We start from the raw sequence: 25,644 nt of genomic DNA on the forward strand, positions 1-25,644 counted from the left end.
CGAGCACAAAGTCTCTCTCTCTCTCTCTCTCTCTCTCTCTCTCTCTCTCTCTCTCTCTCTCTCTCTCTCTCTCTCTCTCTCTCTCTCTCTCTCTCTCTCTCTCTCTCTCACTCTCTCTCTGTCTCTGTCTCTCTGACTGTCTCCCTCTCTGTCTGTCTGTCTGTCTGTCTGTCTCTCTCTCTCTCTCTCTCTCTCTCTCTCTCTCTCTCTCTCTCTCTCTCTCTCTCTCTCTCTCTCTCTCTCTCTCTCTGTCTCTTCTTTCTTTCTCTCTATCTCTCTCTCTCTCTACTCACTGATAAATCCCATAAATTCGCAATTTAAATTCCGTCATTTAAACAGTGAGACAAACTCAAATTCATAATTGAATATTAAAAAATCCTATTTGCAAATTCTCTTCACCAGTTAGACGTGAGCAACTTGAGCGAGGTCACTAAGTGAGCAACTTGAGCGAGGTCACTAAGTGAGCAACTTGAGCGAGGTCACTAAATGAACAACTTGAGCGAGGTTACTAAGTGAACAACTTGAGCGAGGTTACTAAGTAAGCAACTTGAGCGAGGTTACTAAGTAAGCAACTTGAGCGAGGTTACTAAGTGAGCAACTTGAGCGAGGTTACTAAGGGAACAACTTGAGCGAGGTTACTAAGTGAGCAACTTGAGCGAGGTTACTAAGTGAACAACTTGAGCGAGGTTGCTAAGTGAGCAACTTGAGCGAGGTTACTAAGTAAGCAACTTGAGCGAGGTTACTAAGTGAACAACTTGAGCGAGGTTACTAAGTGAACAACTTGAGCGAGGTTACTAAGTGAACAACTTGAGGGAGGTTACTAAGTGAGCAACTTGAGCGAGGTTACTAAGTGAACAACTTGAGGGAGGTTACTAAGTGAGCAACTTGAGCGAGGTTACTAAGTGAACAACTTGAGGGAGGTTACTAAGTGAGCAACTTGAGCGAGGTTACTAAGTGAACAACTTGAGGGAGGTTACTAAGTGAGCAACTTGAGCGAGGTTACTAAGTAAGCAACTTGAGCGAGGTTACTAAGTGAACAACTTGAGGGAGGTTACTAAGTGAGCAACTTGAGCGAGGTTACTAAGTGAGGAACTTGAGCGAGGTTACTAAGTAAGCAACTTGAGCGAGGTTACTAAGTGAACAACTTGAGCGAGGTTACTAAGTGAACAACTTGAGGGAGGTTACTAAGTGAGCAACTTGAGCGAGGTTACTAAGTGAGGAACTTGAGCGAGGTTACTAAGTAAGCAACTTGAGCGAGGTTACTAAGTGAACAACTTGAGCGAGGTTACTAAGTGAACAACTTGAGGGAGGTTACTAAGTGAGCAACTTGAGCGAGGTTACTAAGTGAGGAACTTGAGCGAGGTTACTAAGTAAGCAACTTGAGCGAGGTTACTAAGTGAACAACTTGAGCGAGGTTACTAAGTGAACAACTTGAGGGAGGTTACTAAGTGAGCAACTTGAGCGAGGTTACTAAGTGAACAACTTGAGGGAGGTTACTAAGTGAACAACTTGAGGGAGGTTACTAAGTGAGCAACTTGAGCGAGGTTACTAAGTGAACAACTTGAGGGAGGTTACTAAGTGAACAACTTGAGGGAGGTTACTAAGTGAGCAACTTGAGCGAGGTTACTAAGTGTTGCAGGTGTTTCGCGCACCTGTGACCTGCAGGTGTACCTGCAGCTGTTACAAGCTCAGCTGTTACAAGTCAGTCGTCACGTGAGGTCACAGACCCTGAGCTGCCTTGGGGATTAGTGTGGACGGTTACAAAGCATGGCTTGCTTCTGCAGTGTTTTAAAAATTGAGGTTGGAGAGTTGAAGGAGGAGGTCTTGCTTCTCCAGGAGGAGATTAGGAGGCTGAAGGTCCACCTCAATGGGTCTGGGAGAGAGTGTGAGGTGGCTGGAGTTGTGGGGAATGAGGCTTCTAGCAGCGAGGTGCAGTCTGTCTCTCGCTGTGAGGAGGCTGTAGTTGGGGAGGCAGCAACGGCTACCAGCAGTGAGGTGCAGCCCAGCACCTGCTACAAGTGGCGAGTAGTTCACAGTAATGGAAGGCGCATCAGAGTAAGGAAAGTTAAGAGTGAAGATCTGAAGGTAGGAAATCGCTTCTCTGTTCTTCAGGATGAATGTACTTCAGTGGCCAGTGAAGGTAAGGGTACTACTGCCCCTGCAAATGGAGGTAAGCGCATTCTTGTGGTTGGTGACTCTCAGGTAAGATACATTGACCGTGCTTTTTGTAATAGGAATAAGAAGATGAGAGATAGAGTGTGCTTCCCTGGAGCTGGTGTTGGGGACATTGTCAACAGGCTGGATAATATCATGTCAGGTAATGGGAGCAAGCCCATTATCTGTCTCAGTGCTGGTGGAAATGATATTGGGAAGGGTAGGAGAGAAGAGCTGCTAGATAAGTACAGGTCAGCTATAGATTTCATTAAGTCTAAGGGAGGGATCCCAATCATATGTAGCATCTTGCCTAGAAGGGGAGTAGGAAATGAATGGTTGTCTAGGGCAATTGGTGTAAATTGCTGGCTAGACAGATACTGCAGGGAACTTGCAATCCCATTCATTGACAACTGGAACAACTTTTATGGCAAACATGATATGTATGCAAGGGATGGGGTACATCTCTCTGGGGCTGGGGTGGTAGCACTTGCAGACTCGATTGAGAAGGCCATTGGTGAAATGCCTATGATTTTAAACTGATGGAAGATAGAGGTATGGGTGTGTGTGGGAAACAAGCAGGTTGCAACACTTGGGTTGGAAACAGTAAATGTATAAAAGGCATTCAGCATGAAGTTATAAATAAAGACAATAGATCAGGTCAGCAAACAAAGGGGGACAGCAGAGGGCAGCAAGGGACTAGCTCCCTTAAGGTTTACTATACTAATAGCAGGAGTGTAAGAAATAAGATAGATGAGCTAAGATTAATTGCAAGTGCAGGAGACATAGATATTATTGCTATAACAGAGACCTGGCTCAATCTGAAAGATAGAGAGATGCCCTCTGAATGTCACATACAAGGCTATAAATTATTCCACACTGACAGGGTCAACAGGAAAGGTGGTGGAGTAGCGATGTATGTCAGAGACAATTTAAATTGTTGTGTTAGACAAGATATTAAATTAGAAGCGTCAGCCACTGAATCTGTTTGGTTACAGCTTCTCGAGGGCCGAGAAAAACTAATTTTGGGTGTGATTTACAGGGCCCCAAATCTTGATAGGGAGTGCAGTAAACTTCTATGGGACGAAATTCGTAAGGCATCTACATACGAAGATGTTGTGCTAATGGGAGATTTCAACTATAGACAGATTGACTGGAGCAATTTGACAGGAAATTTAGAGTCAGGTGACTTTCTTGATACGATCCAGGATTGTTTTTTAAAACAGTTTGTGACAGAGCCAACTAGGGGAAATAACCTCCTTGACTTGGTTCTTGCCAGTAGGGAAACACTAATTAATAATCTTGAGGTTAATGATGAGCTTGGGGAAAGTGATCACAAATCACTCAGTTTTAATATATCATGGAATTCCCCTAATAATGGCAATCAAGTCTCCGTCCCTGACTTTCGCTTGGCTGATTTCATAGGACTGAAAAATTACTTAGATGGGCTGAACTGGAATGACCTGACTAAGGGTCAGGTAGGTGGTGATGGTTGCCGATATGATGCTTTCCAGGGCATAGTTCTAGCTGCTCAGTCAAATTATGTTCCAAATAGGGAAATCAGATCAAACAAAAATGATCCTAAATGGATGAACAATAGATTAAAATATCTGATTGGTCAAAAGAGAGGCATATATAGGCAAATCAAAAGAGGAGAGGGGCAATTGAGAAATCGATATATTCAGTTAAAGAGAGAAATAAAAAAGGGAATTAGAAAAGCAAAAAGAGATTATGAGGTTAAAGTTGCAAGAGAATCGAAGACTAACCCAAAAGGATTCTTTCAGGTATACAGAAGTAAGATCAGGGACAAGATAGGCCCACTCAAAAGTTCCTCGGGTCAGCTCACTGACAGTGATAAGGAAATGTGTAGAATTTTTAACACATACTTCCTCTCAGTTTTTACACAGGAGGATACCAGCGATATTCCAGTAATGATAAATTATGTAGAACAGGACGATAATAAACTGTGTACTATTAGGGTCACAAGTGACATGGTCCTTAGGCAAATAGATAAATTAAAACCTAACAAATCCCCAGGCCCTGATGAACTGTATGCAAGGGTTCTAAAGGAATGTAAAGAGGAGCTTAGCACACCTTTGGCTAATCTTTTCAACATATCACTACAAACTGGCATGGTGCCAGATAAGTGGAAAATGGCAAATGTGATACCTATTTTCAAAACAGGTGACAGGTCCTTAGCTTCAAACTATAGACCAATAAGCCTAACCTCCATAGTGGGAAAATTTATGGAATCAATAATTGCCGAGGCAGTTCGTAGCCACCTTGAAAAACATAAATTAATCAACGAATCTCAGCATGGTTTTACAAAGGGGCGTTCCTGCCTTACGAATTTATTAACTTTTTTCACTAAGGTATTTGAGGAGGTAGATCATGGTAATGAATATGATATTGTGTATATGGACTTCAGTAAGGCTTTTGACAGGGTCCCACATCAGAGACTATTGAGGAAAATTACAGCACATGGAATAGGAGGAGAAATTTTTTCCTGGATAGAGGCATGGTTGACAAATAGGCAGCAGAGAGTTTGCATAAATGGGGAGAAATCAGAGTGGGGAAGTGTCACGAGCGGTGTTCCACAGGGGTCAGTGTTGGGCCCCCTGCTGTTCACAATCTACATAAACGACATAGATGAGGGCATAAAGAGCGACATCGGCAAGTTTGCCGATGACACCAAAATAGGCCGTCGAATTCATTCTGACGAGGACATTCGAGCACTCCAGGAAGATTTGAATAGACTGATGCAGTGGTCGGAGAAGTGGCAGATGCAGTTTAATATAGACAAATGCAAAGTTCTAAATGTTGGACAGGACAATAACCATGCCACATATAAACTAAATAATGTAGATCTTAATATTACGGATTGCGTAAAAGATTTAGGAGTTCTGGTTAGCAGTAATCTGAAACCAAGACAACAGTGCATAAGTGTTCGCAATAAAGCTAATAGAATCCTTGGCTTCATATCTAGAAGCATAAATAATAGGAGTCCTCAGGTTGTTCTTCAACTCTATACATCCTTGGTTAGGCCTCATTTAGATTATGCTGCACAGTTTTGGTCACCTTATTACAGAATGGATATAAATTCTCTGGAAAATGTACAAAGGAGGATGACAAAGTTGATCCCATGTATCAGAAACCTTCCCTATGAGGATAGGCTAAGGGCCCTGAATCTGCACTCTCTAGAAAGACGTAGAATTAGGGGGGATATGATTGAGGTGTATAAATGGAAGACAGGAATAAATAAAGGGGATGTAAATAGTGTGCTGAAAATATCTAGCCTAGACAGGACTCGCAGCAATGGTTTTAAGTTGGAAAAATTCAGATTCAGGAAGGATATAGGAAAGTACTGGTTTGGTAATAGAGTTGTGGATGAGTGGAACAAACTCCCAAGTACCGTTATAGAGGCCAGAACGTTGTGTAGCTTTAAAAATAGGTTGGATAAATACATGAGTGGATGTGGGTGGGTGTGAGTTAGACCTAATAGCTTGTGCTACCAGGTCGGTTGCCGTGTTCCTCCCTTAAGTCAATGTGACCTGACCTGACTAGGTTGGGTGCATTGGCTTAAGCCGGTAGGAGACTTGGACCTGCCTCGCATGGGCCAGTAGGCCTTCTGCAGTGTTCCTTCGTTCTTATGTTCTTATGTTCTTAAGTGAACAACTTGAGTGAGGTCACTAAGTGAGCAACTTGAGCGAGGTTACTAAGTGAGCAACTTGAGCGAGGTCACTAAGTGAGCAACTTGAGCAAGGTTACTAAGTGAACAACTTGAGCGAGGTTACTAAGTGAGCAACTTGAGCGAGGTTACTAAGTGAGCAACTTGAGCGAGGTTACTAAGTGAACAACTTGAGCGAGGTTACTAAGTGAGCAACTTGAGCGAGGTTACTAAGTGAACAACTTGAGCGAGGTTACTAAGTAAGCAACTTGAGCGAGGTTACTAAGTGAGCAACTTGAGTGAGGTTACTAAGTAAGCAACTTGAGCGAGGTTACTAAGTGAACAACTTGAGCGAGGTTACTAAGTGAGCAACTTGAGTGAGGTTACTAAGTGAGCAACTTGAGTGAGGTTACTAAGTGAACAACTTGAGCGAGGCTACTAAGTAAGCAACTTGAGCGAGGTCACTAAGTGAGCAACTTGAGTGAGGTTACTAAGTGAACAACTTGAGCGAGGCTACTAAGTAAGCAACTTGAGCGAGGTCACTAAGTGAGCAACTTGAGCGAGATCACTAAGTGAACAACTTGAGCGAGGTTACTAAGTGAACAACTTGAGCGAGATCACTAAGTGAACAACTTGAGCGAGGTTACTAAGTGAGCAACTTGAGCGAGGTTACTAAGTGAGCAACTTGAGCGAGGTTACTAAGTGAACAAGTTGAGCGAGGTTACTAAGTAAGCAACTTGAGCGAGGTTACTAAGTGAACAACTTGAGCGAGGTTACTAAGTGAGCAACTTGAGCGAGGTTACTAAGTGAACAACTTGAGCGAGGTTACTAAGTGAGCAACTTGAGCGAGGTCACTAAGTGAACAACTTGAGCGAGGTTACTAAGTGAACAACTTGAGCGAGGTTACTAAGTGAGCAACTTGAGCGAGGTTACTAAGTGAGCAACTTGAGCGAGGTTACTAAGTGAGCAACTTCAGCGAGGTCACTAAGTGAGCAACTTGAGCGAGGTTACTAAGTAAGCAACTTGAGCGAGGTCACTAAGTGAGCAACTTGAGCGAGGTTACTAAGTGAGCAACTTGAGCCAGGTTACTAAGTGAGCAACTTGAGCGAGGTTACTAAGTGAGCAACTTGAGCGAGGTCACTGAGTTACTTCAGCGAGGCCAGTAAGTAAGCACCTTGAGCGAGGCCAATAAGTGAGCAACTTGAGCGAGGCCACTAAGGGAGCAACTTCAGCGAGGTCACTGAGTTACTTCAGCGAGGCCAGTAAGTAAGCACCTTGAGCGAGGCCAATAAGTGAGCAACTTGAGCGAGGCCACTAAGTGAGCAGCTTCAGAGAAGTCACTAAGTGAGCAACTTCAGCGAGGCCAGCGAGTAACTTCAGCGAGGCTACTAAGGGAGCAACTTCAGCGAGGTCACTAAGTGAGTAACTTCAGCGAGGCTACTAAGGGAGCAACTTCAGCGAGGTCACTGAGTTACTTCAGCGAGGCCAGTAAGTAAGCACTTTGAGCGAGGCCAATAAGTGAGCAACTTGAGCGAGGCCACTAAGTGAGCAGCTTCAGAGAAGTCACTAAGTGAGCAACTTCAGCGAGGCCAGCGAGTAACTTCAGCGAGGCTACTAAGGGAGCAACTTCAGCGAGGTCACTGAGTTACTTCAGCGAGGCCAGTAAGTAAGCACCTTGAGCGAGGCCAATAAGTGAGCAACTTGAGCGAGGCCACTAAGTGAGCAGCTTCAGAGAAGTCACTAAGCGAACAACTTCAGCGAGGGCAGTGAGTAACTTCAGCGAGGCTACTAAGGGAGCAACTTCAGCTAGGCCAGCAAGTGAGCAACTTCAGCGAGGCCAGTAAGTGAGTAACTTGAGCCAGGTCACTAAGTGAGCAACTTGAGCGAGACCACTATGTGAGCAACTTAAGCGAGGCCAATAAATTTTCACCTTGAGCGAGGCCACTAAGTGAGCAGCTTCAGAGAGGTTACTGAGCAACTTGAGCGAGGCCAGTAACTTCAGCGAGGCCACTAAGTGAGCAACTTGAGCGAGGCCACTAAGTGAGCAACTTTAGCGAGGTGACTATGTGAGCAACTTCAGCGCGGCCAGTGAGTAACTTCAACGAGGCCACTAAGGAAGTAACTTTAGCGAGGTCACTAAGTGAGCAACTTCAGCGTGGCCAGTGAGTAACTTCAACGAGGCCACTAAGGAAGTAACTTTAGCGAGGTCACTAAGTGTGCAACTTTAGCGAGGCCAGTAAGTGAGCAACTTTAGCGAGGTGACTATGTGAGCAACTTCAGCGTGGCCAGTGAGTAACTTCAACGAGGCCACTAAGGAAGCAACTTCAGGCAGGTCAGTAAGTGTGCAACTTTAGCGAGGCCAGTAAGTGAGCAACTTCAGTGAGGTCACAAAGTAAGCAACTTCAGCGAGGTCACTAATTGAGCAACTTCAGCGAGGCCAGTAAGTGAGCAACTTCAGCGATTCCAATAAGTGAGCAACTTCAGCGAGGCCAGTAAGTGAGCAACTTCAGCGAGGCCAGTAAGTGAGCAACTTCAGCGAGGCCAATAAGTGAGCAACTTCAGCCAGGCCAATAAGTGAGCAACTTCAGCGAGACCAATAAGTGAGCAACTTCAGCGAGGCCAATAAATGAACAACTTCAGCGAGGCCAATAAGTGAACAACTTCAGCGAGGCCACTAAGTGAGCAACTTCAGCAAGGCCAATAAGTGAGCAACTTTAGCGAGGCCAATAAGTGAGCAACTTCAGCGAGGCCAGTAAGTGAGCAACTTCAGCGAGGCCAATAAGTGAGCATCTTCAGCGAGGCCAGTAAGTGAGCAACTTCAGCGAGGCCAGTAAGTGAGCAACTTCAGCGAGGCCAATAAGTGAGCAACTTCAGCGAGGCCAATAAGTGAGCATCTTCAGCGAGGCCAGTAAGTGAGCAACTTCAGCGAGGCCAGTAAGTGAGCAACTTCAGCGAGGCCAATAAGTGAGCAACTTCAGCGAGGCCAGTAAATGAGCAACTTCAGCGAGGCCAATAAGTGAGCAACTTCAGCGAGGCCAATAAGTGAGCAACTTCAGCGAGGCCAATAAGTGAGCAACTTCAGCGAGGCCAATAAGGTGCCTAAAATGAAATAAAGTGATGGAAATTTTAGAAATTTACACTTGTAAATTCTGCACTTGAAGCCAGGTAATATAAAATGTACGCTTGAAGTCAGATAATATAAATTTTGCACTTGCAGCAAGGTAATATAAATTCCACAAATTATACTTCTTGAATTATCCTCTCACATTAAATCCCTGGTGAGAAAACTGTGTTGTTTGTTTGTTTGTTAGACTCAAGTTTGTTAGATGTTAGAATGTTGATTGTTAGTGTTCTATTTTAGATTGTTGATTGTAAGTGTTATTTGGTGGATTGTTGTTTGTTAGTGTCCTTAGATTGTTGGTCGTTAGTGTTCTTTGTTAGATTGTTGATTGTAAGTGTTATTTGTTGGATTGTTGCTTTTAGTGTCCTTAGAATGTTGACTGCTAGTGTTCTTTGTAAGATTATTGATTGTTAGTGTTTATTCTTGATTGTTAGTGTTCTTTGTTAGATTGTTGATTGTTAGTGTTCTTTGTTAGATTGTCGTTTGTTTGTGTTTATTGTTAGGTTTTTGTTTGTTAGTGTTCTTTGTTAGATTGTTGATTGTTAGTGTTTATTGTTGATTGTTAGTGTTCTTTGTTAGATTGTTGATTGTTAGTGTTCTTTGTTAGAATATTGATTGTTAGTGTTCTTTGATAGATTGTTGTTTGTTAGTGTCTTTTGTTAGATTGTTGCTTGTTAGTGTTCTTTGTTAGATTGTTGATTGTTAGTGTTCTCTGTTAGAATGTTGATTGTTAGTGTTCTTTGTTAGATTGTTGAGTGTTAGTGTTCTTTGTTAGATCGTTCATTGTAAGTGTTATTGCTTAAATTGTTGATTGTTAGTGCTCTTTGTTAGATTATTGTTTGTTAGTGTCCTTAGATTATAGATTGTTAGCGTTCTTTGTTAGACTGTTGATTGTTAGTGTTTATTGTTGATTGTTAGTGTTCTTTGTTAGAATGCTGTTATTGTTCTATGTTAGAGTGTTCGTTAGTGTTTTTGTTAGATGGTTGACTGTTAGTGTTTTTTCTTAGGTTGCTGTAAATGTTCTTTGTTATATTTTTGTTTTTAGTGTTCTTAATTACAATATTGTTTGCTAGTGTTCTTAGTTAGATTGTTGTTTGTTAGAGTTGTCCGTTAGATTGTTGTTTGTCAGCGTTGTCCATTAGATTGCTGTTTGTAAGCATTATTTGTTAGATTGTTGTTTATTAGTGTTCTTTGTTAGATTGCTGTTTGTTAGTGTTCTTTGTTAAATTGTTTTTATGTTAGTGTTCTTTGTTAGATTGTTGTTGGTTAAATTGTTCTTTGTTAGTGTTCTTTGTAAGATTGTTGTTTTTAGTGTACTTAGATTGTTGTTTGTTGGTGTTCTTTGTTAGATTGTTGTTTGTTAGTGTTTTTTGTTAGATTGTTGTTTGTTACTGTTTTAAGTTAGAATGTTGTTTGCTAGTGTTCTTTGTTAGATTGTTGTTTGTTAGTGTGTTTTATTAGATTGTTGTTTGTTAGTGTTCTTTGTTAGATTGTTGTTTTTTACATAGTTGTTTGTTAGTGTTGTTAGATTTTTATTTATTAATGTTCTTTATTAGATTGTTGTTTTTTAGTGTTCTTTGTTAGAATGTTGTTTGTTAGAAAGTTGTTTGTTAGTGTTCTTTGTTAGGTTGTTGTTTGTTAGTGTTCTTTATTAGATTGTTGTTTGTTAGTGTCCTTTGTTGGATTGTTGCTTGTTAAATTGTTGTTTGTTAGTGTTTTTTGTTAGGTTGCTGATTGTTAGATTGTTGTTTGTTAGTGTTCTTTGTTAGATTGCTGTTTGCTAGTGTTTGTGGCATGCAAAGAGTACATTACACTTTATTCAGCATATGTATACACTCCCATATAGGCTGACTCCCAACTAGCTCATCAGGTGCTAAGGGTTTAACGGTAAGGGTACCCATCGTTAAATCAGTGCCATGGTTCATTGACCAATCATAGACGATCCTGCCAAATGCTGATGTGACGTGGTTCACTCGCAGTCGGCATCTGCCAGACTTGCCTCTAGCTGGTTGAAGCACAGTGCTCTCTCTCAGGCCTGTCTTTGCCTTTATCACTGTGTGGCACACTTACATCCAACTACTGTACATAGTGTACATAAATGTACATATCTGTATATAAACATTTGGTGAAGGAAAATACAAGTTAAATATTATTGCTGAGTTTGTTTTGTTCCAACCCATTATGACCAGGTCACAGGCCAACGTAACCTGTGTTCATAATATAAGTGCTCAGTCCGGGAACTGAAGCTGGAGCTGTTGGGAGCTGAAGCTTGTCTTGGTGTCGTTCAGATAGCTTTGCTGTCACTCGGCATTGAGTGTCAGCATTGCAATCGCTTTCGTTATTGCGCGTCAACCTTGCTATTATGTGTGTTTTCTGCAGTCGTTTTGTGCTATTACTGCTTGTTGCTTGTATTGCAAACAGCGTGTTACGTTGGGGTTTATGAAAATCTACACGAGTCAGGCGGTTGGTGTCTGAGAATACTCTTCTAAATCTGCACAAACTATCTCTACAGCGTTGCTGGCGAATTGCTCGTTCTATTGATATAGAATATCAACGGACTCTCATTGCTGCACAGCTTCGTGCCATTATTCATACACAGTTAAGAGCTGAAGCAACTATAGAGCACCAAACTGATGTATTTCCCTCTACAGAAGCTGTTAATCACCGATCTCCGCTTAAGTTCCTTTGTAATGTGAGGGGAACAACACCAGAGCAACCAGACATTGGCACTTGAGTTAGTCAAATTCAATCTTGAAACAACCAGGGAGCAGCGAGCATTTGCTAGGGATGAGTTTGACAGAGAGGAGAGGAAATAATTTAAGCAGCCTGTGGATGACTACTTTAGTGTGCAAAAGGCAGTGCAGCTAGTTCCTCATTTTGTTGAAGCCAAGCCTGAGCAGTTTTTCGAGGCATTTCAAAACCAGGCTCGAGAATTAAGGCGGCCTGAGGAGCATTGGGCGGCATTAGTGCAAATAGCGTTGTACGATAAGGCACAAGAGTTCACACCTATGTTGAATAATGAGGAATTTGTAAATTATCAGGCGGTTAAAACCACGGTTCTTGGGGCTTATCAGTGTATTCCCGCCAAGTACAGGAAAGAATTGTTTAAACTCCAGTTGTGTTAGTCTCATGTAGACTTTGTAAAGCAGCAGTCGAAAGGCAGGTGGTTTCACTAACTTTTCTAAGCTCAGCTACTTTTGGTGGATAACTTGCTGGAATCCGTTGGACCAGAGGTTAGAGTCTTTCTTGAAGACCATTCGTTGAGCACTGCATTGGAAGCATCCAGGCTGGCTGACACTTTCGAGACTAACCGCTCCTTGTCCGAGTAGTCTTATCTTTCTTCCCAACAGCCTGGCATGAGTAGAAATCGTCAGAAGAGAGTTCCTGACTGGAGGACAAAGTGGCAGGACGAAGGTGAACGACGATGCCAACCAAGTCACCTGGTGAGCCACGGTATCAATCTCACGGTCAACCTGGTGAGAGACATCAAACTCATGCTCAACACGGTGAACAACGATGTCAGTACACAGACTGGCGCCAACCACAAAATCAGTAGGGAGCCAAAGGAAAACACGAGGTAACATGTTTCAGTTGCCATAAACATGGTCATTTAAGATCCAAATGCCAAGCTACAACCCAGCCATTAGGGAGAATTACTAATCTCCCCAATGAGATGAATCAGAAAGAAGTAGAGTGTGGTACGGCCCCATACTACAGTACTTGCCATATCTCCCTTCAGGAAAATTCAAAGAAAACTAAAGTAAGAACATTTAGGGATACTGGGACTTATTGTTCCCTGATAAGAGAGGGAGTACGTGCCTACTCTGAACAAACTTCATTGCATTCATCAGTTCTTTTGGAAGCATTTGGAGGAGCAGTATTTTCTGTCCATTTATATAGAATATACATGCAGAAAAAATATTACACTGGATATTTGACTGTAGGTGTTTCTGACGGATTCCTTATGAAAGATGCTTTGTTATTACTAGGTAATAACATTCTTAATTCCACAAAGCGTCCAGATCCTATAACGATTAATCCTTCTCCGATGTTGGCCATAACTCGGCCAAAATCCCAAGGGAAGTCTGTTGAGAATGCTGACCCATCCTTGGACGACTCTTATCTAGGACTAGACAATTTGTTTTAAGAGGAAAACTGGCCAGGGCCTCGTAAATTTAGTGAGCAAACCCAGATCAAGCCTTCCTATTCCAGGGTTGCAGGATTGCCAATTATCTCTGTTTCCATGCCTGAGGGACTGTCCTTACGGGAAGAAAAGCAAAATGGTCCTTCTTTAAACTTATCATTTTAAATGCTAGGGGTGACTTTCACTCAGGTCATCCAGTCATATATGAAATTAAAAACGACTTCTTAATCTGCACAGAGACTGGTAAGCAGGTAAAGGGAAGGCAAAAGACAGAGAGACAGGTAGTTCCTAAAACGTTTAGATCGCAAATACTGAATATAGCTCATAATTCTTCGTTAGGAGGACACTTAAGAATTACCAAATACTACAAGAGTTTCACTGGCCAACAATAAGGCAATATGTGAAAAATCATATCCGTTGTTGTAGGGAATGTTAGCAAGTAGGAAAACCTAGACACCCCATTAAACCTGCACCACTCCATCCCATACCTACAGATGGAGAACCCTTTGGAGAGTTAATCATTGATTGTGTAGGTCCATTACCTAAGTCCAAATCTGGGAACCAGTACTTATTCACTATTATGGACAAAGTTACTAGGTATCCACAAGCAGTCCCTACGTGCAGTATCAACACCAAAGCCATTCTTAAAGCCCTAACTAAATTTATATCCTGCTTTGGTATTCCTAAGTGTATCCAGAGTGACTCCCAAAGCGTTTAGGGAAGCATTAACTAGGCTAGGAATAATTCATAAAATATCCACTGGCTATCATCCTCAGTCCCAAGGCGCCTTAGAAAGATTTCATCAAACATTAAAAATCATGATGAGAATTTACTGCATGCATTTTTCCTACAGACTGGGATGAATCACTTCCTTTGTTGCTGTGCGCAATGAGAGAAACTGTGCAGGAGTCCACAGGGTACAGTCCGTTTGAGCTAATCTTTGGGCACAACATACGAGTTCCTCTGCTAGTTTCGCTCCTTCAATCCAGGAGACGAAGTGTTGGTGCGAGAACCTATTCCTGGCCACACCTTAAAAGCTATATTGATGCGACCTATGCAAATTGGAAGTAGACTATCTGATGTAAATTATGCGGTAACTACCCTTGAAAAGCCCTCAAAGAGTAAAATTTACCACATCGATCAGATTAAAGCATTTAATAATCCAAATAAAGTCCCAGTAATGACTCTATCCTCTGCCTCTGTAGATGACCCTGACTCCTTGCACCCTATTCCCCGAGATTCAAGTAAAGATTCCCATTTCTGTCCTCCTCACGGACCCTAGCCCTTTAATGGTGGGGCTGTCTAAGAATCAAGTAAAAAGTTTAACTGCGCTCCTACAATCTTACTCTGACATATTTTCGGATGCCCCGAAAAAATGTATACTAGGATATCATGTTGTAGATGTTGGAAACTCTAAACCTATTAAACTCTCCCCCTACTAAGCTAATCCTGAAAAACAGAGGCTGCTTCAGCAGGAGGCAGCATTTCTGTTAGAACACGGATTAGTGGAGGAGTGATCTAGTCCGTGGGCTTCATTGTGCATCCTTGTTAAGAAGTCTGATGGAGGTTTTCGAATGTGTACAGACTACCATAAGCTTAGTGAATGAGGTTACTATTCCAGATGTTTACCCTCTTCCAAGTTTGGATGATATAGTCGACTTTGTGGGTAAGATTACTTTTGTGTCTAAACTTGACCTCCTTAAAGGTTACTATCAGGTACCTTTGACAGATAAGGCGAAGGAAATCTCTGCCTTCATCATTCCAGGAGGTCATTTTCAATACACAGTAACCCGCTTCGGGATGCGGAACTTGCAGACATCGTTCCAAAAGCTGATCCATCAGGCTATTAAAGGACTTGAAGGCACGGCAGCTTATCTAGATGATATCATAGCGGTATATAATACACGGGACCAGCATATGACCAGATTTAAAGCTCTCTTTGAGAAATTTCAGTTTCCAATTAAATGTTAATTTATGTAAGTCATCCTTTGACCAGTCTACTGTTACTTTTATGGGCCATAAAGTAGGTAGTGGTAAAATGACCCCTAAATTTGCTGAAGTTCTTACTTTTAAAAATTATCTAGTACCTCATGATAGGAAATCCTTCCAATGTTTCTAAGGGATTGTAGGTTTTTTTAGAATATTCTGAAAGAACTTTGCAGATGTTGTAGCTCCCTAACCTCACTTACCAGTCAAAAAGCCAAATTTCAACGGACCCCAGACTGCCATGACGTTTTTAGCAAAGCTAAACATTTGTAAATAACAAAAAAAAGGCACAATACCGTGACTGGAAAGATACACAAATAACCCGCACATAGAAGAGAGGAGCTTACGACGACGTTTCGGTCCGACTTGGACAATTTACAAAGTCACAAAGTCACCGTGACTTTCTAAATGGTCCAAGTCGGACCGAAACGTCGTTGTAAGCTCCTCTCTTCTATGTGCGGGTTATTTGTGTAACTAAACATATGATGTGCACTGCACCCATTCTCCTGTCTCCTGATTTCTCAAAACCCTTTACATTATAGGTTGATGCATGTAAGTCAAGGGCAGAGGCAGTACTTCTACAAAATCTTGGGAAGAGTTCTTGCAGCCTGTGGCTTACTTCTCGGCCAAGATCAACCTCACCAGAGGGCCTACTCCACAATTGAAAAAGAAGCCCTTGCTCTAATATTGGCATTAGAACATTTCGAAGTCTATGTGGGGCAGTCGTCCCAAGTGTTGACAGTCTACAGTGACCATAACCCTCTTGTCTACATTAACTCCATGAAGAACCACAACACGTTAGATGAGATGAAGTCTCAGGCTGCAACCATACAATATTTCCATGTTACATAATGCTGGCAAGGATAATAAGCTGGCTGATTCCTTTTCTCCTATCTAAATTTAGGTTAGGATGTGTTAGGAACTATATGGGTAGCCTAACTCTTTACCCTAGCTCTTTGGTGATAGAGGGGGTTTGGTGAGCGGACATTGTGCTACCGTCCGTAGGTGTCTTGAACCTACGTCAGCCCTATGTCCACTGTCTCGCTCTAGTTCAGAGTTTGACTTTATGTCTTGAGAAAAGCTAAGCTCTGTCTAATTATTATTATTATTATAATCACAGGGAAGGGCTAAATCCGTAGGATTATACAGCGTGTGTGGGGGGATGAAGGGTATTCAGGCTCAGTTCAGGGAGCCGGAGCACAGATCCAATTCCCTAGATCAAGAGCCCCTCACCAGCATCAAGGAACCTCCCTTGAGGGGAGCTCTATCTAATGAGTTGAATGGTTGAGAGGAAAGGTGGTTCCGTTATTATTCAGTCCATGGGGTGGGGGTGTGGCATACAAAGAGTACGTTACACTTTATTCGGCGTATGTACACACTCCCATATAGGCTGCCTCCTAACCAGCTCATCAGGTGCTAAAGGTTTAACGGTAAGGGTACCCATCGTCAAATCAGTACCATGGTTCATTGACAAATCATAGACGAGCCTGCCAAATGCTGATGTGGCCTGGTTCACTCGCAGTCAGCATCTGCCAGACTTGCCTCTAGCTGGTTGAAGCACAGTGCTCTCAGGCCTGTCTTAGCTTTTATCACTGTGTGGTACACTTATATCCAACTCCTGTACATAGTGTACATAAATGTACATATCTGTATATAAACATTTGGTGAAGGAAAATACAAGTTAAATATTACTGCTGAGTTTGTTTTGCTCCAACCCATTATGACCAGGTCACAGGCCAACATTACCTGTGTTTGTATTAATGTTCTTTGTTAGATTGTTTGCTAGAAAGTTGTTTGTTAGACTGACAAAGTTGATGGCACACATTAGAACAATGCAGGTGACTGACTTGCTTTTTTGTTTATTTGGCAAAATTTATAGAGCACAGTAAACCCGAGACGGTGTATGTATACTATGTAATTCTTATATATGCTATGCAGTTCTTCACTATGCTATATAGTTCTTCTCTATACTATGTAGTTCTTCTCTATGCTATGTTGTTCTTCTTTATGTTATTTAGTTCTTCTCTATGCTATGTTGTTCTTCTCTATGTCATGTAGTTTTTCTCTATGCTATGTAGTTCTCTATGCTATGTTGTTCCTCTCTATGCTATGTAGTTCTTCTCTATGCTATATAGTTCTTCTCTATGCTATGTAGTTCTTCTCTATGCTATGTAGTTCTTCTCAATTCTGTGTAGTTCTTCTCTATGCTAGGTAGTTATTTATGCTATGTGATATTTCTCTATGCTATATAATTTATTTATTCTATGTAGTTTTCCAAGCTATGTAGTTCTCTATGCTAAGTAGTTCTTTATTTTATGTAGTTCTTCATGTTGTGTGTTTTTTCTATATGTTATATGATTCGTCTCTATGCTATGCTATCTATGCTGCGTGGTTCTTCTCTATTCTTTGAAGTTCTTTTCTATGATACATGGTTCTCCTGTGCTACGTGGTTCTTCTTTATGGGATGTGCCTCTTCTTCACGGTATGTAGCAGTTCTCTATGTTATGTTATGTGGTTCTTCATCATGCAGCGTGGTTTTTCACTTTGTTATGTGGTTCTTCAATATGCTGTATGCTTCTCCTATTTACTATGCTTTTCCCTAGGTTTCGTTTATTTTCCTTTGGACAATGTTGTCCTGAAGTTTCAACCCCATGTTTACTATCCCCTTTGAGATAAAACCTAGTTAGAAGAAAAACTGAGAATCTAGTTTCATACTGAACCATTAAAGCCTGCTAGTTATACACGAAAGGCATTTTACGAATAAATTAAAAAAAATCAAAGACTACTATAATTCGGCAAATGTCTTTTATAACTTTTTATAGATGGCAATAATTAAGAGAGGTTGAAATTTGAATTTCGCAGAGTTAAGGCCGGAGAGGAATTGTAATGAGAATTTACAGCGAGCTGGAGAAGAGTAATCCCTCGTGAGGTAGCTGAGGAGGAGGCATTAGTTGAACGTCAGCTCTGAACCTTCTGAAGCTCTCTCTCCTCCGCATGATGTGCAGGTGCAGCCTTACTGTTGCTGGTGGTGGTGGCGCAGCCTTATTGTTGTTGGTGGTGGTGCAGCCTTGTTCCTGGTGGTGGTGCAGCCTTACAGTTGTTGTTGATGGTGCAGCCGTACTGTTTCTGGTGGTGGTGCAGCCTTGCTGCTGTTACTCCTATTCAGTCTTGCTGCTGGTGGAGACTTATCCTTTGATTTTATCTTGGTCGTTGGTAAAGGTAAGGGATTGTTGGAGGTTGTGAGTGGAGGAAGCTGGTGACAAGGGTTTGGTATAATTTTGGTGGGGTTTTGGAGAAGTAATGAGTTGTTCGTCGAGGTTTAAAGTTTTGGTATGCTGTTGGAGAATGAACACAATAATGTCTGTTTGTTAAAAAAGAGTTAAAAAAAAAACATGTGATGTGGTCTTTAAGTTTTGGTGATGGAGCTCACTGCTTCCACTTTAAAAGCCAGTGGTGAAGGCTGAGGCTCGGGGAAGCAGTGGATCGTAATGTCTTTGCGCTTTCATAAAATGTTTCAGAGTGTTGGTGAATGTGTTTTTGTATGGAAGTATCACTACCTTGGTGGGAAATGGTTGATGCGTTGACACAAATAGTGAAGTATATTTCATAAGCAAGAAACGATTCTGCTCTTAACATTTTTACGATGTTTCTTTAGACAATGTTCACATGTGACAAAGTACACGAGGACAGCAGAGACGGGAACAACACAGACCTGAACATGAGACTGACAGTGCACACTAGAGCAACATTGACGGGCACATGAGACTGACAGTACACACTACAGCAACATGGACATGCACATGAGACTGACAGTACACTCTAGAGCAACACGGACGTGCACATGAGACTGCCAGTACGCACTAGAGCAACACGGACATGAACATTATTCTGACAGTGCACTCTAGAGCAACACGGACGCCCACATTATACTGACAGTACACTCTAGAGCAACAAGGACGTGCATCAGTAGGCAACACTTGACTCATGTGGACGTAATAACCAGCACTTAGACAACAGTTACCCAGGAACTACTTAATATTTCTTCCTTGCTCTACACAGAAGCGTCGTCTTGCTGATATAAGGAGGTGTTTAACGTGAAACAGCTCCTCCGCTTCTATCTGCATAACTCTACTCAGTAAACTTCTGTTTTCCAAAGGATTTCATTTACCCCAGCATTGACCCCAAGACAGCATTGACCCCAAGACAGCATTGACCCCAAGACAGCATTGACCCCAGGACAACATTGACCCCAAGACAACATTGATCCCAGGACAGCATTCACCCTAGGATAACATTGACCCCAGGATAACATTGACCCTAGAACAACATTGACGCCAGGACAACATTGACCCTAGGATAACATTGACCCCAGGATAACATTGACCCTAGGATAACATTGACCCCAGGATAACATTGACCCCGGGACAACATTGACCCTAGGATAACATTGACCCCAGGACAACATTGACCCTAGAATAACATTGACCCCAGGACAACATTGACCCTAGGATAACATTGCCCCCAGGACAACATTGACCCTAGGATAACATTGACCTCAGGATAACATTGACCCTAGGACAACACTGACCCCAGGACAACATTGACCCTAGGATAACACTGACCCTAGGACAACATTGACCCCAGGACAACATTGACCCTAGGATAACATTGACCCCAAGACAGCATTGACCCCAAGACAGCATTGACTCCAAGACAGCACTGGCCCCAGGACAACATTGACCCTAGGATAACATTGACCCCAGGACAACATTGACTCCTGGACAACACTGACTCTAGGATAACATTGTCCCTAGGATAACATTGACCCCAAGACAGCATTGACCCCAAGACAGCATTGACCCCAGGACAACATTGACCCTAGGATAACATTGACCCCAGGACAACATTGACCCTAGGATAACATTGACCCCAGGACAACATTGACCCTAGGATAACATTGACCCCAGGGCAACATTGACCCTAGGATAACATTGACCCGTGGATAACATTGACCCCAGGACAACATTGACCCCAGGACAACATTGATCCCAGAGCAACATTGACCCCAGGACAACATTGACCCCAGGACAACATTGACCCAGGACAACATTGACCCTAGGATAACACTGACCCCAGGACGACATTGAACCTATGATAACAGTGACCCCAGGATAACAGTGACCCTAGGATAACATCGACCCCAGGAGAACATTGACCCTAGGATAACACTGACCCCAGGATAACATTGACCCTAGGATAACACTGACCCCAGGACAACATTGACCCTAGGATAACAATGATCCCAGGACATCATTGACGCCAGGACAACATTGACCCTAGGATAACAATGACCCCAGGATAACATTGACTCTAGGACAACATTGACACCAGGACAACATTGACCGAGGATAACATTAACTCCAGGACAACACTGACCCCAGGACAACATTGACAACAAGACAACATTGACCCCAGGGCAACATTGACCCCAGGATAACATTGACTCCAGGACAACATTGACCATAGTATAACATTGACCCCAGGACAACATTGACCAAAGGACAACATTGACCCCATAACAACATTGACTCCAGGACAACACTGACACCAGGACAACATTGACACCAGGACAACATTGACACCAGGACAACATTGGCACCAGGACAACATTGACTCCAGGACAACACTAACCCTAGGATAACATTGACCCCAGGACAAGACTGACACCAGGACAACATTGACACCAGAATAACATTAGCCCCAGGACAACATTGACCCTACGAATATCATTGACTCCAGGACAAAATTGACACCAGGACAACATTGACACCAGGACAACATTGACCCCAGGACAACGTTAACTCCAGGACAACATTGACCCTATGATAACATTGACCCTATGATAACATTGACCCCAAGACAACATTGACCCCAAGACAACATTGACCCTAGGAATATCATTGACTTCAGGACAACATTGAGACAAGTACAACATTGATCCAGGACAACATTGACTCCAGGACAACATCGACAACAGAACAACATTGACCCCAGGACAACATTGACACCAGGACAACATTGACCTAGGACAACATTGACCCCAGGACAACATTGATCCCAGGGCAACATTGACTCCAGGACAACATTGACCCCAGGACAACATTGACTCCAGGACAGCATTGACCTGAGGACAACATTAACCTCAAGGACAACATTGACCCCAGGACAACATTGACCCCAGGACAACATTGATCCCAGAGCAACATTGACCCCAGGACAACATTGACGCCAAGACAACATTGACTCCTGGACAACATTGACCCGAGGACAACATTAACCTCAAGGACAACATTGACACAAGGACAACATTGACCCCATGACAACATTGACCCCAGGATAACATTGACCCCAAGACAACATTAACCTCAGGACAACATTGACTCCGGGACAACATTGACCCCAGGACAACATTGACCCTAGGGCAACATTGATCCCAGGACAACATTGACCCCAGGACAATATTGACTCCAGGACAACATTGACCCGAAGACAACATTAACCTCAAGGACAACATTGACCCCAGGATAACATTGACACCAGGACAACATTGACCCCAGGACAACATTGATCCCAGGGCAACATTGACCCCAGGAGAACATTGACCCGAGGACAACATTAACCTCAAGGACAACGTTGACACCAGGACAACATTGACCCCCAGGACAACACTGACCCCAGGGCAACATTGACCCCAGGACAACATTGATCCCTGGGCAACATTGACCCCAGGACTACAGTGACCCGAGGACAACATTAACCTCAATGACAACATTGACACCAGGACAACATTGACCCCAGGACAACATTGACTCCAGGACAACATTGACCCGAGGACAACATTAGCCTCAATGACAATATTGACACCAGGATAACATTGACCCCAGGACAACATTGACTGCAGGACAACATTGACTCTAGCAGGACAACATTGACTCCAGGACAACATTGACCCCAGGACAACATTGACCCCAGGAGAACATTGCCTCCAGGACAACACTGACCCGAGGACAACATTAACCTCAAGGACAACATTGACCCGAGGACAACATTAATCTCAAGGACAATATTGACCCCAGGACAACATTGACCCCAGGACAACATTGACTGCAGGACAACATTCACTCCAGCAGGACAACATTGACTCCAGGACAACATTGACCAAATGACAACATTGACCCTAGGATAACATTGACTCCATGACAACATTGACCCGAGGACAACATTAACCTCAAGGACAACATTGACACCAGGATAACATTGACCCCAGGACAACATTGACCCTAGGATAACATTGACCCCAGGAAAACAATGACCGCAGGACAACATTGACTCCAGGACAACATTGACCCCAGGACAACATTGACCCCATGACATCGTTGACCCTCTGAGAACAAGTCTTTTGGATCCTCTCAACCACTGCAATCCTCTGCAACCCGGCAACTGAAGCACAACACGATGATACAAGATCTGCAACTCAACACCTGCAACACATACCAGCAATATAAAACCTGCAACACAATACCAGCAATATAAAACCTGCAACAAAATACCAGATCTGCAGAACAGCACTTGTAACGCAATACCAGCAATACAACACCTGTTTCACAGTGCCATCTACACAACACTTGCAACACCAGATCTGCAGCACACCACCTGCAACACAACATCTGGCTCTCTACCTCGCAACACAACAGACAACCAACATTCTCTGTCCAAGAATTCATATAATTTCAACACGAATTCTATTCACTTGGTCATAACAATTCTATCTTGCTGCATTCATTTGTGGTGTTGCGTTTTTGTTGACACTCACAGAAACTGTTCCTTGTAATATTCTGTAAAAAAATAAATAAGCAAATTAAATATGTTAGTGTAAAACTATATACAGCAATAAGGAAAGACCAGCAATAATTTTGGAATTACTACTACTATTACTACTCTTGTTGCTTATATATATGTAAATATATATATGAAATAAGATCACAGTAAACAGGTGATTTTAAAATATGCAAAACAACCACTGTGAAAGAGTAGTGAAATTCCAAGCGCTTTCGTGATTACTCACATTGTCAAGGAACTATGAAAGTAATACATCAAAGGAAGGTAATTAAAGGGCTTAGACCACCCCCCACCGTCAACTACCATAACAAAGAAACGCCTGACGCGCGACAATACCGGGGTAATAACCTGCTTGACTTAGTTCTGGTAAACAATGAATCCCTTGTTAATTATTTAGAAATTTCAGAGGAACTCGGTGCTAGCGATAGTAGGGATAACTCAGTAACACTCCCAGAATTTCGCTTAGCAGATTACGATGGGCTTAGAGAACACTTATCATCTGTTGATTGGGGTAACGAAGAGAGCTATCAATATGACAGTTTTCTGAACACCATACATGCTGTTCAAAGAACGTTTATCCCGAATAAAGAAATTAGATCAAATAAAAATGACCCAAAATGGATGAATAATAGGCGGAAATATCTACTAGGGCATAAGAAAGGAATTTATAGGCGTATCAAAAGAGGTGAGGGCCATCTTATGAATCAGTATATTGACATTAAGAGAGACATTAAAAAGGGGATAAGAAAAGCTAAAAGGGACTATGAAATTAAAGTTGCTAGGGATTCTAAAACTAACCCAAAAAGTTTTTCCAGGACTATAGAACAAAAGTTAGAGATAAGATAGGTCCCCTGTACTTAGCTCTGTGAAGACCTGTTTGTGTGCTCTCTGTGAATCTGAACCAGGATGCCCTCTCTTGAGCAACTTTACCAGCAGCTGAAAGAAGAGCTTAGGGTTGCTAAGCAGGAGATACGGCGATTAACGGAGGAGAACAAGAGGATTCGAAGTAATCCTCCTGTTGTGAGTCCCCAGGTTAAGAGGAGAGCTTGGTCAGTGGCCGGGCAACATGGAACCAAGCTGAGGATCAAGAAGACTGTTGGAGAGGCAGAATCAACGAGGACCCAGAAAACTACTGTGGAAACTTCCAACCCATTTTCGGTGCTACCTGGCGAATGTGGGTGTTCTACTGGGAATGTCACAAAGAGCACCAAGGAACCATTGGCTGACGTGAGTGAGACATCCCTAGAAACCCCAACGAAAACCATCGAGAACGTCTTGACGAATTCCACAAGTGAAGGTGTAGTGCTACCTAACGAATGTGAGTCGACTACTGAGAACATCACGACGGACGTTGCCAAGGAAGGTAAAAACATTGTTGTTGTTGGGGATAGCCAGATTAGGCACATGGATAGGGCATTCTGATTGAAGGATAAGAGTAGGAGGCAGAGAGTGTGTTTTCCTGGGGCTGGGATGAAGGATATTGTTAGCCGTCTGGATGACATTATGAGAGGCAATGGGAGCAATCCTTTTATCTGTCTCAGTGCTGGAGGCAACGATGTTGGCAGACATCTTTGCCTCCAGCAGGTATAGGTCAGCAATAGAGATAATTAGGAGAAAGGGTGGGAACCCTGTCATATGTGGTATTTTGCAAAGGAGAGGAGTTGGAAATGAACGGTTGTCCAGAGCAATTGGTGTCAATTGCTGGTTGGACAAATACTGTAAGAAAAATGCGGTAACATTCATTGGCAGAAATGACATGTATGCCAGGGATGGGGTTCACTTATCTAGGTGTGGGGTGGGAGCACTGGCCAACGCAGTGGAGGGAGCTATTAGGTCTTTAAACTAGGAATAGTTAATGGTATGGGTTTTGGCGGGAAAACATTGAAGTCCCAATGTAGTAATATGAGTACTAGGAGAACTAGTAATAGGCAAAATGAGGTGGATATTGGAAAGCCAGTGGCACTAATTGACAAGGACAGTAATAGGTTTAGTGGAATAACAGAAAGGAGCAGGAAGGATAAAGAGAAAGGAGGGTCCTTAAATATATATTACAGAAATAGTCGTAGTGCTAGGAATAAGATCGGCGAGTTGAGACTAGTTGCTAGTGCAGGTAACATTGATGTATTTGCATTAACTGAGACGTGGTTCAATATGAAAAATCGGGACATGCCTGCTGAATGTCACATACAGGGTTTTAAATTGCTTCAAGTGGACAGAAGCATCGAGAAGGGGGGTGGGGTGGCACTCTATGTTCGAGATCGCTTGAACTGTTGCATAAAAACGGGTATTAAGTCTGAAGTAACACATACAGAGTCTGTTTGGATAGAATTTTCAGAGGGACATGAAAAATTGATTTTAGGTGTGATATACCGTCCCCCAAACTTAGATAGGGACCAAGGGAGACTACTATGGGAGGAAATTGTTAGGGCCACAAGGCACGATAATGTAGTAATTCTAGGAGACTTTAACTTTAGTCATATTGATTGGAATTTCTTGACTGGGAATTTAGAATCAAACGACTTCTTAGAAGTAGTTCAGGATTGTTTTTTTAAGCAGTTTGTGACAGAGCCTACAAAAGGAAACAACCTGCTTGACTTGGTTTTGGCAAACAATGAATCCCTTGTTTATAATTTAGAAATTACAGAGGAACTCGGCACAAGCGATCACAAATCAATT

The sequence above is a fragment of the Cherax quadricarinatus genome, chromosome 26, assembly GCF_038502225.1.
Source record: "Cherax quadricarinatus isolate ZL_2023a chromosome 26, ASM3850222v1, whole genome shotgun sequence".
In the NCBI taxonomy this organism is placed as follows: domain Eukaryota; kingdom Metazoa; phylum Arthropoda; class Malacostraca; order Decapoda; family Parastacidae; genus Cherax; species Cherax quadricarinatus.